At 42.6% G+C, this 16201-nt stretch overlaps 1 non-coding gene across 1 annotated transcript; it reads left to right on the top strand.

The window, feature by feature from the left end:
* Positions 1 to 13265: 13265 nt before the first annotated feature.
* On the top strand, positions 13266 to 13408 carry LOC136332601 (U4 spliceosomal RNA). The gene has a single exon (XR_010730782.1). It is a non-coding gene; the product is annotated as a U4 spliceosomal RNA (small nuclear RNA).
* The last annotated feature ends 2793 nt before the right edge of the window (positions 13409 to 16201 follow it).

Raw genomic sequence — 16201 nt, 5'->3', positions numbered from 1 at the left:
GAAGCCCTTGCAAAAAGATAATGAAATATGGCTGCTGTTTATTGAATGCCTACTATGTGCCAGGAACTTTCCACTCTAATATTCAGAGCTTCCCTATGAAGTAAGATTTTTACTTTTTAAGACTCAAAGGGTGGCCTGACCTGTGGTGGCGCAGTGGATAAAGCGTCGACCTGGAAATGCTGAGGTCGCCGGTTCAAAACCCTGGGCTTGCCTGGCCAAGGCACAAATGGGAGTTGATGCTTCCAGCTCCTCCCCCTTTCTCTCTCTCTATCTCTCCTCTGTCTCTCCCTCTCCTCTCTAAAATGAATAAGTAAAAAAAAAATAGTTAAAAAAAAAAAAAGACTCAAAGGGGTAAAGTGAATTGCCCAAGGTCATGCCACTAAGAACAGAGAGAGTCCAGGACTGTCTTATTTCAAAGTCCTTGCTTTTTCTTTTGGTCCCATTGGCTCAGTTGTGCAGCCCAAGCTGGATGGCCTGAGTTTCCCAGAGTTGGTGGCTACCTGGGCCTCAACCTTAGTACTGCCTCATCTGTAAATGTATCCTTATCTAGGCAGAAATGTTGCTCTGCCACCAGTCACATGGCAACTCTGTCCCTGGCAACTGTCTCAGATGGTGGAGCATGAGGTGTGAGAATGGCAGGAAGGTCTCCAGTTGTGTCATATCTCTGAACCTTACCAAGCCCAGCCTGGGCAGCCGTCACCGTCCCTGGCATCTGTTCCTGGCTTCCAGTTGTGTGACCTTGGGCTGATCCCCAAATCTCTGTGGGCCTCAGGAGCTCCTCCTGGAACAGTAATGCCTGCCTGCAGGGCTGCTGTGAGGACAAAGGGATGTCAAATTCCAAGCAGTTTCTGGCATATGTTAGGACTTTGCTCCCCCATTGCCTCTGCCTGAGGAACTAAGTCTCAGCAGACAAACAGGCACACATCTTTCATTTGATTGTTAATAATCTTAATTCCTTACATTTATAAAGTTCCTTTCATGCCCCTTTTCCTCACTGAATCTTCACAGAGTCCCATCAAATGAGACCCTGGAGTCAGACTGCTTGGGTCTAAATTCTGCTCCTTCACTTAGCTTACCTTAAAGTGACTTACCTTGGGCAAGTCACTTTATATTTCTGTGCTTGTTTGCTCATCTTAGAAGGGTGGGAGGAGCCTGACCTGTGGTGGTGCAGTGCATATTGCGTCGACCTGGAGTGCTGAGGTCGCCTGTTTGAAACCCTGGGCTTGCACAGACAAGGCACATACAACAAGCAACCAGTGAACAGCTAGAGTAAAGCAACTACTTCTTGTCCCTCCCCCACCACTTCCTATTTCTGTAATATCAATAAATGAAATCTTAAAAGAAAAAAAGGTGGGAAGAAAGGCAATGTCCCAAAAGTGGATATTGGTTTTATGGGGCCTGAAGCTTATACAATTTGGAGGGCCTTCTTTAATAATAGAAAAGCAAGTATATAAGTGAATATTTATTTATTTATTTTTTTACAGAGACAGAGAGAGAGTCAGAGAGAGGGATAGACAGGGACAGACAGACAGAAACGGAGAGAGATGAGAAGCATCAATCATTAGTTTTTCGTTGCGCATTGCGACACCTTAGTTGTTCATTGATTGCTTTCTCATATGTGCCTTGACCGCGGGCCTTCAGCAGACCGAGTAACCCCTTGCTGGAGCCAGCAACCTTGAGTCTAAGCTGGTGAGTTTTTGCTCAAATCAGATGAGCCCACGCTCAAGCTGGCAACCTCGAGGTCTCGAACCTGGGTCCTTGGCATCCCAGTCCAACACTCTATCCACTGCGCCACCGCCTGGTCAGGCATATGTGAATATTTAAAATGAGAAAACAGCCTGGCCAGATAGCATGGTTGGTTAGAGTGTTGTCCTGAAGCACAGAGGTTGCCAGTTCAATCCTGATCAGAATACATACAGGTATAGATTGACATTCCTGTCTCTCTCTCTCTCTCTCAAAATATTCAATCAATAAAAAGAACCTATGAAAAATAAATAAATAAAAAGAACCTATGCAAGAAAAAAAAAGAGAAAACAAGGCACTACCAATTACAAACTAAAATAAGCTGACTGAAAACACAAACATCACAGACCCAAGAGAATAACAAAATATTTTTACTGATCAATTGCCCAACAATATTTGCCTATGTATTTTAGCTGTACACTTTTTGCTCACCTCTTCACATACCAGTGCTGTTTCTTTTGAAACCATCACAAACATAGAAAGGTTGCAAGTACTGTACAGGGAACTTTTTTTGTTTACCTTTACTTTGAGAGTAAATTGCTAACCTGATGCCTCAGAACTCTCAAATATTTTAGTGTGTAATTCCTACAAAGATAGCCTCCTATACAACCACAGTATAATCATCAAAATCAGGAAATGAACATCTAAGCTCAGACCCCATTTCAGTTTCACCAAATACTCCTGTGAAATAAGTTACAGTGAAAGGTTCAGTCCAGAATCTCATGCTGCATTTTTATCTTTTTTCTTTTCTCTTTTATTTTTTCTTTTCTCTTTCTTTTAGAGAAACAGGAAAGGAGAGAGAGGGTGAAGAGAGATGAGAAGCATCAACTCATAGTTGCAGCACTTTAGTTGTTAATTGATTGCTTCTCATATTTGCCTTGACCAGCAGGCTCAAGCCTAGTCAGTGACCCCTTGCTCAAGCCAGCAACCTTGAGATCATGTCAATGATCCCACGCTCAAGCTGGTAAGCCCATGCTCAAGTGGCAAGCCTGCGCTCAAGTACTCCAGCTTACAATTGACACTCTACCCATTGCGTCACCATAGGTCAGGCACATTGTATTTCTTTCTTTCTTTTTTTGACAGAAACAGAAAAAGTCAGAGAGAGGGACAAATAGGGACAGACAGACAAGAAGGGCGAGAGATGGAAAGCATCAGTTCTTCGTTGCGGCATCTTAGTTGTTCAATGATTGCTTTCTCATATGTGCCTTGACCGGGGGGCTACAGCAGAGTGAGTTACCCCTTGCTGAAGCCAGCGACCTTGGGCTCAAGCCAGCGACTTTTGAGCTCAAGTCAGTGACCATAGGGTCACGTTTATGATCCCATGCTTAAGCCAGCAACCTCGCACTCAAGCTGGTGAGCCCGTGCTCAGGCCAGTGGCCTCAGGGTTTTGAACCTGGGTCCTCTGCATCCCAGTCCAACACTCTACCCACTGCGCCACCACCTAGTCAGCGCACATTGTATTTCTTTGTCATGCCTCCTAGCCTCTGTCAGTCGAGAAACTCTTCCTTAGTATTTCCTTGCCTTTCTGGACCTTGATGCTTTGGAAAAGTTGTAGTTATTTGGGAGCAAGGCTCTCAATTTGGATTTGCTCAAAGCTTCCTTATGATTAGATTCAAGTTATCTTTAGTGGGAATATCACAAAAGTGAAGCTATATTCTTCTTGATACATCCTATCAAGGAGGCACACACTTTGGTCACTGATTAAGGGATATCTGCCAAACTTCTCCATTACAGTTACTCTTTCTTTCTAATGAATCGGTATTTTGTGAGGAGTCATTTTGAAATGATGTAGCTATTCCTTTTCATACTTTGAGTGTATGTATCTATGTATTTTGATATGAACTCATAGTTTCCAATTTTATTCAATGGCATGTAATCTGTTCTTTGTGTGTGTGTGTGTGTGTGTGTGTGTGTGTATGTGACAGAGATAGAGACAGAGAGATAGGGACAGACAAGCAGGAAGGGAGAGAGATGAGAAGCATCAATTCTTTGTTGCATCTCCTTAGTTGTTCATTGATTGCTTTCTCATAGGTGCCTTGACTGGGGGCTACAGCAGAGTAAGTGACTCCTTGCTCAAGCCAGCAACCTTGGGCTGCAAGCAGTGACCTTGAACTTTAAGCCAGCGACCTTTGGGCTCAAGCCAGTGACCATGGGGTCATGTCTATGATCCCACGCTCAAGCCAGCGATCCTACGCTCAAGCTGGTGAGCCTGTGCTCAAGCCGGATGAGCCCACACTCAAGACAGCCACCTTGGAGTTTCGAACCTGGTCAGGCTGATTAATTTTATTAAAAGAATTTACTTATTGATTTTTGGAGAGAGGAGAGAGAGAGAGAAAGAGGAGAGAGAAGCAGGAAGCGTCAACTAGTAGTAGTTGCTTCCTGTATGTGCCTTGACAGGACAAGTCCAGGGTTTTGAACCAGTGACTTCAGCATTTCAGGTCAATGCTTTATCCACTGCACCACCACAGGTCAGGGCTGTCAGTGATTTTAAAAAACAAATGTCTAGGCTGACCAGGTGGTGGCGTAGTGGATAGGGCGTCAGACTGGGATGCGGAGGACCCAGGTTCAAGACCTTGAGGTCGCCAGCTTGAGTGTGGGCTCATCTGGTTTGGGCAAAAGCTCACCAGCTTGGACCCAAGGTTGCTGGCTCGAGCAAGGGGTTACTCAGTCTGTTGAAGGCCCGCAGTCAAGGCACATATGAGAAAGCAATCAATGAACAACTAAGGTGTTGCAATGCGCAACGAAAAGCTGATGATTGATGCTTCTCATCTCTTCATTCCTGTCTGTCTGTACCTATCTATCCCTCTCTTTGATTCTCTCTCTGTCTCTGTAAAAAATAAAATAAAATAAAATAAATTTCTACAGTATGAATAAAGAAATTATTCTGTCTTTTCTCTTGCATGGTGGATCAAAAAATTTCTTTTATAAAATTTCATTCTTAAATTTTTTAATTTTTTTAATTTATTCATTTTAGAGAGGAGAGAGAGAGAGAGAGAAAGGGGGGAGGAGCAGGAAGCATCAATTTCCATATGTGCCTTGACCAGACAAGTGCAAGTTTCGAACCGGCGACCTCAGCATTCCAGGTCGACGCTTTATCCACTGCGCCACCACAGGTCAGGCAAAATTTCATTCTTGATAATAAGGATACATAAACATTTCACTTTAAACATAGATATAGCCTGACCAGGCGGTGGTGCAGTGGATAGAACGTTGGACTGGGATGCAGAAGACCCAGGTTCAAAACCCCAAGGTCGCCAGCTTAAGCGTGGGCTCATCTGGTTTGAGCAGAAGCCCACCAACTTGGACCCAAGGTCGCTGGCTCCAGCAAGGGCTTACTCAGTCTGCTGAAGGCCCATGGTCAAGGCACATATGAGAAAGCAATCAATGAACAACTAAGGTGTTGCAACACGCAATGAAAAACTAATGATTGATGCTTCTCATCTCTCTCCGTTCCTGTCTGTCTGTCCCTGTCTATCCATCTCTCTGACTCACTCTCTGTCTCTGTAAAAAAATAAATAAATAAATAAATTAAAAAAAGAAAATAGCATGGAGCATTTATAATTGCATATCTGCATATTCCTTATAGGAGAGATCTTCTTTTTTGCATTGATCTCAATATGAAATGACAATAATAATGGGTAGCATTTTACACAGCTTTGCTTCTTCTTCTTTTTAAAGGGAATCACTTCTCTTTTTTTGTGGCAGAGACAGAGAGAATCAGAGAGAGGGAAAGACAGACAAGAAGGGAGAGAGATGAGAAACATCAATTCTTTGTTGCGACACCTTAGTTGTTCATTGATTGCTTTCTCATATGTGCCTTGACCGCGGGCCTTCAGCAGACCGAGTAACCCAGTGTTTCCCAATCTTTTTTGTGCCATGCCCCACCTTAACCTTTCTAAAATTTTTATGTCCCCCCATGTAACATACATAATTTTTAACATTAAAAAATTGATTTGTTCACTTAATAAACATAAATGATAGGTTCTAGGAAGAAATCACTATGAAATTGTTAACAAAATACAGTAAGTAAAATTTCAAAACATATAATGAAAAACAGAAACTTAAATTCCAAATAATTTTAATACAGATTTTTCTATATTAATTTATTATTTTAATTTAGTGTGATCCTTGTGCTTGATGCTTGCTGCACAGAGATTTTATATTAGGTTCCAATTTGGTTAGCTTTAATCTCAAGTCTCCACGTTGTGTTATATCCAGCCGATTTCTTTTTTTTTACCAGTAAATCATTTACAGCACTAAATCCACATTCAGCTAAAAATGAAGATGGAAACGGTAGCAATAGTTTTCTTGCACATTTGGTTGAATTTGGGTATTTGATTTCTGTGTCCTCACAAAGCCATGCCATCGCTCCTTTGATATTAAATAAAGCTTTAACTGACTCATCATTTTGCAATTCTGCGAGTTCTTCTTGATACTGCATATTTGATATATCAGACAAATCCACTAACATTGGCTGCATCATCCATGTTGGGAAATCAATTTGTTTTAAATCAGAAAATCTTTCTTTTAAATCAGCCGATAGAATATTCAAATGATTGACAATAACAAGTAAAGCAGTATCAGTTACTTCACATTTTTGGAGCCAATGAAACTGTTTAAAGTTTTTGTTGTTAATATGTTTCTGACATAACTCAATATTGGTAATGAAACCAAATATCTTTGCTTTTGTATCGACAAGAGTTTTATTTGTTCCTTGAAGTTGCTTATTTAATATATTTAGTTTTTCAAAGATATGGGCTAAATAACTCACAAATGCTTTACCATCTATTGTTAACAGATACTTCATTTCAGGTTTGTCGCTTAAAAAATCACTAAGAGTATCAAACAGTTCCATAAATCTTTTCAAACAGTTTCCTTTAGATAGCCATCTTTTTTTTTTTTTTAATTTTTTATTTATTCATTTTAGAGAGGAAAGGGAAAGACAGAGAGAGAGAGAGAGAGAGGAGAGAGACAGAGAGAGAGAGAAGGGGGGAGGAGCTGGAAGCATCAACTCCCATATGTGCCTTGACCAGGCAAGCCCAGGGTTTCGAACCGGCAACCTCAGCATTTCCATAGATAGCCATCTTACTTCAGTATGAAGTAAAAGTCTCACATGGTCTCCATTTTGTTCTTCACAAAATAGCTTGAAAAGACACTCACATTTGGCACTAGCTTTAATAGCATTAACACACTTTATTACTGTATGTAATACTTCATTCAGAACAGGCGAGATGTTTTTAGCTACCAAGTTTTCCCTATGAATAACACAATGCACAAGAATCATTTCTGGATTCGCATCTTTCATCAATTTTTTTTTTTTAATTAATTTATTTATTTATTCATTATTAGAGAGGAGAAACAGAGGGAGAGAGAGGAGAGAGAGACAGAGAGAGAGGAGGGGGGAGGAGCTGGAAGCATCAACTCCCACATGTGCCCTGACCAGGCAAGCCCAGGGCTTCGAACCGGCGACCTCAGCATTTCCAGGTCGACGCTTTATCCACTGCGCCACCACAGGTCAGGCCTCTTTCATCAATTTTAAGCAGCCATTTTTCTTGCCCATCATATTGGGAGCACCATCTGCAGCATAAGATGTTATATTTTTCATTGGTATATCATTGACATCTAAGTAGTTTTTTAGCTTATTATATATATCTTTGGAGGTAGTGGTGCTTTCTAATCTTTTACAGAACAACATTTCTTCAGCAAAATGTCCTTTATCAATATATCTTATGTAAGTTATCAATACTGCCTCACTCTCAAAGTTGATTCATCCATTTGCAAGGAGAATTTTCTTGTTTTTAGCTTTTCAATAAGTTGTTTTTCAATATCCTCACTCATTTCATCTATTCTTCTGCTAACAATATTGTTACTGAGTGGCATAGCTTTTACATCTTTGTCATCTTTTCAAGAACCGTTGTAAGAAATGCTGATATTGATGGTTTTATTAAATTCTCTCCTATAGTGTGATTTTCTCCAGTTTTAGCGATGAATAAAGAAATTTGATAACTAGCCTCAAGAACACGATTATTAGTTGAAGTATGAGCAGTAAATAGAGACTTTAATGTTGTTCTTTTTCAAAATTTTTCTTTAAAGTTTTAAAGTAACTGAAATCTGAATTAATATGAGCACTATGTTTCGCCTTTAAATGCGCCTCAAGACGACCTCGTTTCATTGATTCGTTGGTCAAGCATTGCTGGCATAAAAGACAAAAAGGAATCCGCTCATCGTGAACAGCGGGTAGGAACCCAAATTTTAAATATTCCTCTGAATATTGATGAGTTTTTTTCTTGCTTGCACCACTCATTTTACTATGGGCTATAAGAAATAAAAATAAGATCAATTAAAAACTAATATTAAAATATGTGTTAAAATATATTCAATGTGACAGAGTAAACGTATACTAAAAATTCATATTTATTTAAATGTATATAACACATTTACTACACTACCACCGCAAATCAAAAGGTATCTATATTTTTTCCACTTGACAAAATTTTCTGGAAAGTTATGCTTCTAAAATTAAAATTGTCATGCATGCACTATTATAGCCCCAATAATATTTATAAAATATTATTGCTTTCTAGCCCCGATGCAAGAAATACTTAATAAAGAGTTTAATATTAATAAAAATAAAATCAAATACTTACCAATTATATCTATACAATATATATATATGTGTATTTATTAAATCAACGAGCTTTTACAACAGTTTTGACTGACACTTATTTCAAATTAACACCAACTGAATGATGTGAAACACTACAGAAGTTGTGATGGGCCAATTAGGTGAGAATAACTGCATTGTTTAGCGAGTTTTTAAAACGTCCGGGGTTCCCCGTGGCAGACAGCACGCTCCGCCGTGAACCCAGGACGAAGTTTACTTGACGACGCCAATCACCCAGTTGATATTTTGGTCTCGTCAAACGAAATTACTTAATAATTATTTACCGCAATTATTTAAGAATTGCATTTTTTGTTAAATTTGGCACCGATATCCCAGTGTTGCATTTAAATGGCCCGGGGTGAAAGTTAAAGTCCTGTCGAGTCCATTTTCAAATTGCCCCCCTTAACTATGGAATTGCCCCCCTGTGGGGCGTGGGCCCCATGTTGGGAAACACCGGAGTAACCCCTTTGTTCGAGCCAGCGAACTTGGGTTCAAGCTGGTGAGCTTTGTTCAAACCAGATGAGCTTGCGCTCAAGCTGGCGACCTCGGGGTCTCGAACCTGGGTCCTCCGCATCCCAGTCCCACGCTCTATCCACTGCACCACTGCCTGATCAGGCAGTAATCACTTCTTTTAAAAAAATTTATTGATTTTAGGGGCCTGACCTGTGGTGGTGCACTTGATGAGAGCGTCGACCTGGAATGCTGAGGTCGCTGGTTCATGGCCCTGGGCTTGCCTGGTCAACGCACATATGGGAGTTGATGCTTCCTGCTCCTCCCTCCTTGCCTCTCTCTCTCTCTCTCTCTCTCTCCCCCCTAAATAAATAAATAAATAAATAAATAAATAAATAAAACATTAAAAAAATTTATTGATTTTAGAGAGAAAGGGAGAGACAGACTGATAGACAGAAACATCAACTTGTTCCTGTATGTTTTCTGACCAAGGATTAAACCTGCAACCTCTGCATACGGAGACAATGCTTTAACCAGCTGAGCTATCCAGCCAGGGCACAGCTGTGCTTCTTTTTCCACACATATTCTTATTTCTCCTCCACCACCCACATAGGTCCAGGTATCTGAATCATTCATACTGGGAAATAGGATTAGAGTGGCAAGAAACAGTTGTTTAACCAAATGTAGTTCTACAATTTTATTTTTTCAAATTAAAAAGAAAAAATATATACGACCCTAGAAGACATTGCTGAGGTCTCTCTGTGCCTTGAATGGGCTCATGTAAGTGCACTGCCCTGAAGTTCGAGATTCACTAGCTTTACAGAAAGTCTGCCTCTGATAGTGTATTTCCTAGGTGTTTGTAAGGCTCATGTGAGGTGTTTGTGAGGACACAAAAGTGTCTGGTACATAGCAAGTGCTCCATAAAGAAGGATAATTGGGCCCTGGCCGGTTGGCTCAGTGGTGGAGCGTCGGCCTGGCGTGTGGGAGTCCCGGGTTCGATTCCCGGCCAGGGCACACAGGAGAAGCGCCCATCTGCTTCTCCACCTCTCCCCCTCTCCTTCCTCTCTGTCTCTCTCTTCCCCCTCCCGCAGCCGGGGCTCCGTTGGGGCAGGGTTGGCCCGGGCGCTGAGGATGGCTCTGTGGCCACTGCCTCGGGCACTAGAGTGGCTCTGATTGCGGCAGAGCCACGCCCCAGATGGGCAGAGCATCGCCCCCTGGTGGGTTTGCCAGGTGGATCCTGGTCGGCGTGCGGGAGTCTGTCTGACTGCTTCCCCGTTTCCAATTTTATTTAAAAAAAAAAAGAAAGCCTGACCTGTGGTGGCGCAGTGGATAAAGCGTTGACCTGGAAATGCTGAGGTCACCGGTTCGAAACCCTGGGCTTGCCTGGTCAAGGCACATATGGGAGTTGATGCTTCCAGCTCCTCCCCCGTCTCTCTCTCCTCTCTCTCTCTCTCTCTCTCTCCTCTCTAAAATGAATAAATAAAATAAAAATTAATAAGAAGGGGCCTTTAAAAAAAACGGTTAAAAAGAAAAAAAAAGAAAAAGAAGGATAATTGTCATTATTGTTTTTGTTGCTTTCACCCTTGTTTTCTATAGGATGAGGAGACCCAGAAAAAGGAAAGAGACCCCCTCTACAGGGGTCATGATAAAGTTCCCAGAGTACCCTGGGTCACACAAAAGGCTCAGAAAATACAGTTACCCACAATGCAAACAATACAATCCCTTTCAGCTGTGTGACTTTGGGCACATGACTTCACCTTTCGGTCCCTGCTTTCTTTTTTTTCTTCTCTTTAAAGATTTTATTTATCCATTTTAGAGAGAGGAGAGGGGGTGGGGAGAAGCAGGAAACAAGTGCATCCGTATGTGCCTTCACCCCACAAGCCCGGGGTTTCAAACTGGTGACCTCAGTATTTTAGGTTGATGCTTTATCCACTGCACCACCACCGGTCAGGCCAAAATTTCTTAATTGTTGTCCTGATACAACACGGTTGTGGGTTCAATACTCAGTTAGGGCACATACAAGAATCAACCAATGAATGTATAAATAAAGGTGGAACAACAAAATAGATGTTTCTTTCTCCCCCACCTAAAAGTCAATCATTGCAGTATGTAATTACAGAGAAAGAGCAGAAGGCACTTTGAAAGCAAAAATCGTGGAGATGGATACTCAATCTGTATATCAGGATCAGTGAAGGCCTTAAAGAAGTGTCATTTGGGTTGAGACCTGATAGATGAAAGTGACTTGACTGACCAAGGTCTAGAAACTAGGACAGCAAATTTTTTATTTTATTTATTCACTTTAGAGAGGAGAGAGAGAGAGAGAGAGAGAGAGAGAGAGAGAGAGAGAAAGAGAGAAGAGAGACAGGGGGGAGGAGCTGGAAGCATCAACTCCCATATGTGCCTTGACCAGGCAAGCCTAGGATTTCGAACCGGCGACCTCAGCATTTCCAGATCGATGCTTTATCCACTGCACCACCACAGGTCAGGCTAGGACAGCAAATTTGAGGAACTAAAAGCAGTCAGTGAGGAGGGAGTTTGGTGAGTGAGGGGGAGTGTGGGACAAGATGAGGCTGGAGAGGTGGGCAGGGCCTTGATGGTGTTACTCCTTGGAAGCCATGGTTAGTAGTTTGGAATTTATCCTGAATGCAATGGCAATCCACAAAGGGCTAATTTTAAGCAAGGGAGTAACTAGATCTGGCTTATCTTTTAAAACAGGGGTCCCCAGCCTGACCTGTGGTGGTGCAGTGGATAAAGCGTTGACCTGGAAGTGCTGAGGTCGCCGGTTCGAAACGCTGGGCTTGCCTGGTCAAGGCACATATGGGAGTTGATGCTTCCAGCTCCTCCCCCCTGTCTCTCTCTCTCTCTCTCTCTCCCTCTCCCTCTCTCTCTCCTCTCTAAAATGAATAAATAAAATAAAATAAAATAAAATAAAAGTGAAAAAAAATAAAACAGGGGTCCCCAAACTATGGCCCGCAGGCCACATGCGGCCCCCTGAGGCCATTTATCCAACCCCTGCTGCACTTCTGGAAGGGGCACTGCTTTTACTGGTGGTCAGTGAGAGGAGCATAGTTCCCATTGAAATACTGGTAAGTTTGTTGATTTAAATTTACTTGTTCTTTATTTTAAATATTGTATTTATTCCCGTTTTGGTTTTTTACTTTAAAATAAGATATGTGCAGTGTGCATAGGGATTTGTTCATAGTTTTTTAATAGTCTGGCCCTCCAAGAGTCTGAGGGACAGTGCTGTGTAAAAGTTTGTGGACCCCTGCTTTAAAAAGATTACTCTGAAAAAAAAAAAGATTGCCCTGGTTGCTGAAGGGAGGATGAACTATAAAGAAATAATGCCCTGGCTGGTTGGCTCAGCGGTAGAGCATCAGCCGGGCATGTGGGAGTTCCGGGCTTGATTCCCAGTCAAGGCACACAGGAGAAGCACCCGTCTGCTTCTCCACCCTTCCCCCTCTCCTTTTTCTCTATCTTTATCTCCTCCTCCCAAAGCCAAGGCTCCGTTGGAGCAAAAGTTGGCCCATGCACTGAGGATGGCTCCATAGCCTCTGCCTCAGGTGCTAGAATGGCTCTGGCCGCAACGGAGCAACACCCCAGATGGGCAGAGCATCACCCCGTGGTGGGCATGACAGGTGGATCCTAGTCGGGCACATGCGGGAGTCTGACTGCCTTCCTACTTCTAACTTCGAAAAATACACAGAGAGAGAGAGATGAGAGAGAGAGAGAGAGAGAGAGAGAGAGAAATAAGGAGGTAAGACCAGTTATGAAGCAGTAGGAGTAGTTATCCAGGCAGAGATGATGTTGATTTAGACAGAAAGGTGAGAGGGGGCAGATCAGAATATACAGTGTGTCCGTAAAGTCATGGTGCACTTTTGACCCGTCACAGGAAAGCAACAAAAGATGATAGAAATGTGAAGTCTGCACCAAATAAAAGGAAAACTCTCCCAGTTTTATACCTATTCAGTGCAGTTTGATGTGGGCTCATGCACAGATTTTTTAGGGCTCCTTAGGTAGCTATCCCATATAACCTCTACAGACTCGTCACTGACTCATGGCCTACCAGAATGGGGTTTCTCCACCAAACTGCCAGTTTTCTTCAACTGCTTATCCCACCGAGTAATGTTATTGCACTTTGGTCATGGATTCGAATTTAGTGAGCCACAGAACACACTGAACTTTCCTCTGTACCGTCCACATCTCGACTGGCATGGCCATGGGCTGCTCTGCTGTACACACGGTATTACATCATCATCTGTGCATGCGCACATGCTGCCACATCATCCTACAGAAACTGGGAGGGTTTTCCTTTTATTTGGTGCAGATTTCACATTTCAATCGTCTTTTGTTGCTTTCCTGTGACCGGTTAAAAGTGCACCATGACTTTACGGACACACTGTATTTCAAAAGCTTTGTGCAGTGGCAGTATCGTAGCCAATGAGGTTTATCCGAGGCGCGATTATTATTGCTAATAGAATATATTTCAGAGGAAGAGTAAACAGGACTTACTAATGGATTATGTGAGACTAGATTTTTGGTTTATGCAAATAGGTGGATGAGTGGAGGTTTGTGTTTCGGTGAATGCATGCCTGAAGGAGACATTTAACTCAATAGGAGAGACTTTGGGAAGAATTAATTTGTGTGTGTAGTTGTAAGGATGTTGGCCATGCTAGTTGTAAAAAAAAAAGTAATTCTTGAATAAAACCAAATATCTAGTCAGAGTTCAAATTTCAAATCGTCTTATAAAGTTGTATTTTCTATTTTAGTAAAATATACATACCATTAAACTTACCATTTTAACCATTTTTAAAAATTTATTCATTTTAGGTTGGGGGAGAGAGAGGCAGAGGAAGATAGAGAGAGAGAGAAAGGGGGAGGATCAGGAAGCATCAACTTCCATATGTGCCTTGACCAGGCAAGCCAGAGGTTTCGAACCAGCGACCTTAGCGTTCCAGGTTGTCACTTTATCCATTGCACAACTATAGGTCAGGATGTTTTAACCATTTTGTGTGTGTGTGTGTGTGTGTGTGTGACAGAGACAGAGAGAGAGACAGATAGGGACAGGCAGGAGAGAGAGAGAGATGAGAAGCACCAACTCTTCATTCCGGCACCTTAGTTCTCCATTGAGAACTCTCCCATATGTGCCTTAACCGGGGGACTACAGCAGACCAAGTGACCCCTTGCTCAAGCCAGTGGTCTTGAGCTCAAGCTGGTGAGCCTTGCTCAAACCAAATGAGCCCGCACTCATGCCAGTGACCTCGGGGTTTCAAACCTGGGTCCTCTCCATCCCAGGCTGATGCTCTATATACTGTGCCACCACTTGGTCAGGCTGTTTTAACCATTTTTAAGTGTACAGTTCAGTGGCATTAAGTATATTTGCATTGTTGTGCCACCATCATCACCATCTATCACCAGAACTTTTTGATCTTCTCAAAGCCATGTGAGTTTTAAGATATCTGTTAATTATCCAAGTGGAATTGTTCAGGAGGTAGTTAGATGAATCTGGACCTCAGGAGAAGTCTAGGCCAGAGATATTGTGAGATCACCTATGGAGAAAAGTAAGGAGAGGAAAAGATGAGAGAGCAAAGGACAGAGCCTCCAACATTTACAAGTCTGGGTAGGACGGACAGGGCACTAAGAAAGAGTGTTAGTGAGCGTGAAGGAAACCAAGTAAGTACAGTGACACAGAGTTCTATTAGTTTGCTAGGGCTGCCATAACAAAATACCACAGACTGAGTGACTTCAACAACAGAACTTTATTTTCTCACAGTTCTGGAGGCTAGAAGTCCAAGATCAAGGTGGTTGCTTTCTTCTGAGGCCACTCTATTCAGACAGCTGCCTCATGTGGTCTTTCCTCTGTGATCTCTTTCTCTTCTTAGAAGGACACTAGTCCTATTGAATGAACGCCCCACCCTTATGAATTCCTTTAACCATCATTACCTCTTTAAAAGGTCCGATCTCCAAAAACAGTCACAATGGGGCTTCAGTATATGAAATGGGAGGAACACAATTCTGTCCATAACAGAAGAAAAGTGTCTAAGGAGAAAAGTGTTTCCATAAGGAAGAAGGGGTAAACTGTGTCAAATGTAGCTGAGAAAAAGAATAGTGGTCCATTGGCTTGTTAATGCCAATGAAGATAATTATAACCTTGGTCGGAGTTTTTTTTTTTTTTTTTTCCTGAAGCTGGAAATGGGGAGGCAGTCAGACTCCCGCATGCGCCCGACTGGGATCCACCCGGCACGCCCACCAGGGGGCGGTGCTCTGCCCCTCTGGGGCGTCGCACTGTTGCAACCAGAGCCATTCTAGTGCCTGAGGCAGAGGCCAGAGAGCCATCCTCAGCGCCCGGGCCATCTTTGCTCCAATGGAGCCTTGGCTGCGGTAGGAGAAGAGAGAGAAAGAGAGGAAGGAGGGGGGAGGGGTGGAGAAGCAGATGGGCGCTTCTCCTGTGTGCCCTGGCCGGGAATCGAACCCGGGACTTCCGCACGCCAGGCCAATGCTATACCACTGAGCCAACTGGCCAGGGCCTTGGTCAGAGTCTTTTAAGAAAAAACTAAACTGGCCCTGCTGGCTCAGTGGATAGAGTGTTGGCTCAGCGTACGGACATCCCAGGTTCAATCCCCAGTCAGGGTACACATGAAAAACAACCATCTACTTCTCTTTCCCTCCCTCTCCCCCTTCCCTCTCTCTTCCCCTCTTGCAGACAGTGACTTGATTGGTTTGAGCGATGGCCCAGGTGCTGAGGGTAGCTCAGAGTATAGGCCTCAGGCACTGAGGATAGCTGGGTTCATTGAGCATCAGCCCAGACAGGGGTTGCTTGGTGGATCCCGGTTGGGGTGCATATGGGGGTCTATCTCCTCTCCTCTCACTTTAAAAAAAAGGGAAGAGACTAAGATGAGGAGAGCTGGAAGTGGAGAAACAAATTTAGCATTCTTTTTTTTTATTTTTTTGAAGAGAAAGTTTACAAAAAGTCACAGAGGTAGAAGTGAGCCGTAGAAAACATGGACTCCCGAAACAAGCTACAGAGGCAAAAGAAAGGCCCTTGGTGCTTAGGAGAGAAAAATAGCAATCTTTTGAAGTTTTGTTGTGAATTAGAACTGAAAACTGGGGCAGTAGAGGAGAAAGTGGGTCACATAATAGTAAAAAGTTCAGTGACATGAAAGCATGTTTGTAAATTGAAGGGAATGATCCAGATAAAAGAAATTTGTGAGATAGGAGATTCTTTTTTTTTTTACAGAAATTTTTTTTTTATTTTTACAGAGATAGATAGGGACAGACAGGCAGGAACAAAGAGAGATGAGAAGCATTAATCATCAGTTTTTCATTGCGACACCTTAGTTGTTCATT

This window comes from Saccopteryx bilineata, chromosome 3 (assembly GCF_036850765.1).
Source record: "Saccopteryx bilineata isolate mSacBil1 chromosome 3, mSacBil1_pri_phased_curated, whole genome shotgun sequence".
NCBI classification, from domain to species: domain Eukaryota; kingdom Metazoa; phylum Chordata; class Mammalia; order Chiroptera; family Emballonuridae; genus Saccopteryx; species Saccopteryx bilineata.
Note: the sequence above shows the minus strand (reverse complement) of the source record. Positions and strands in the feature narration are given on the sequence as shown.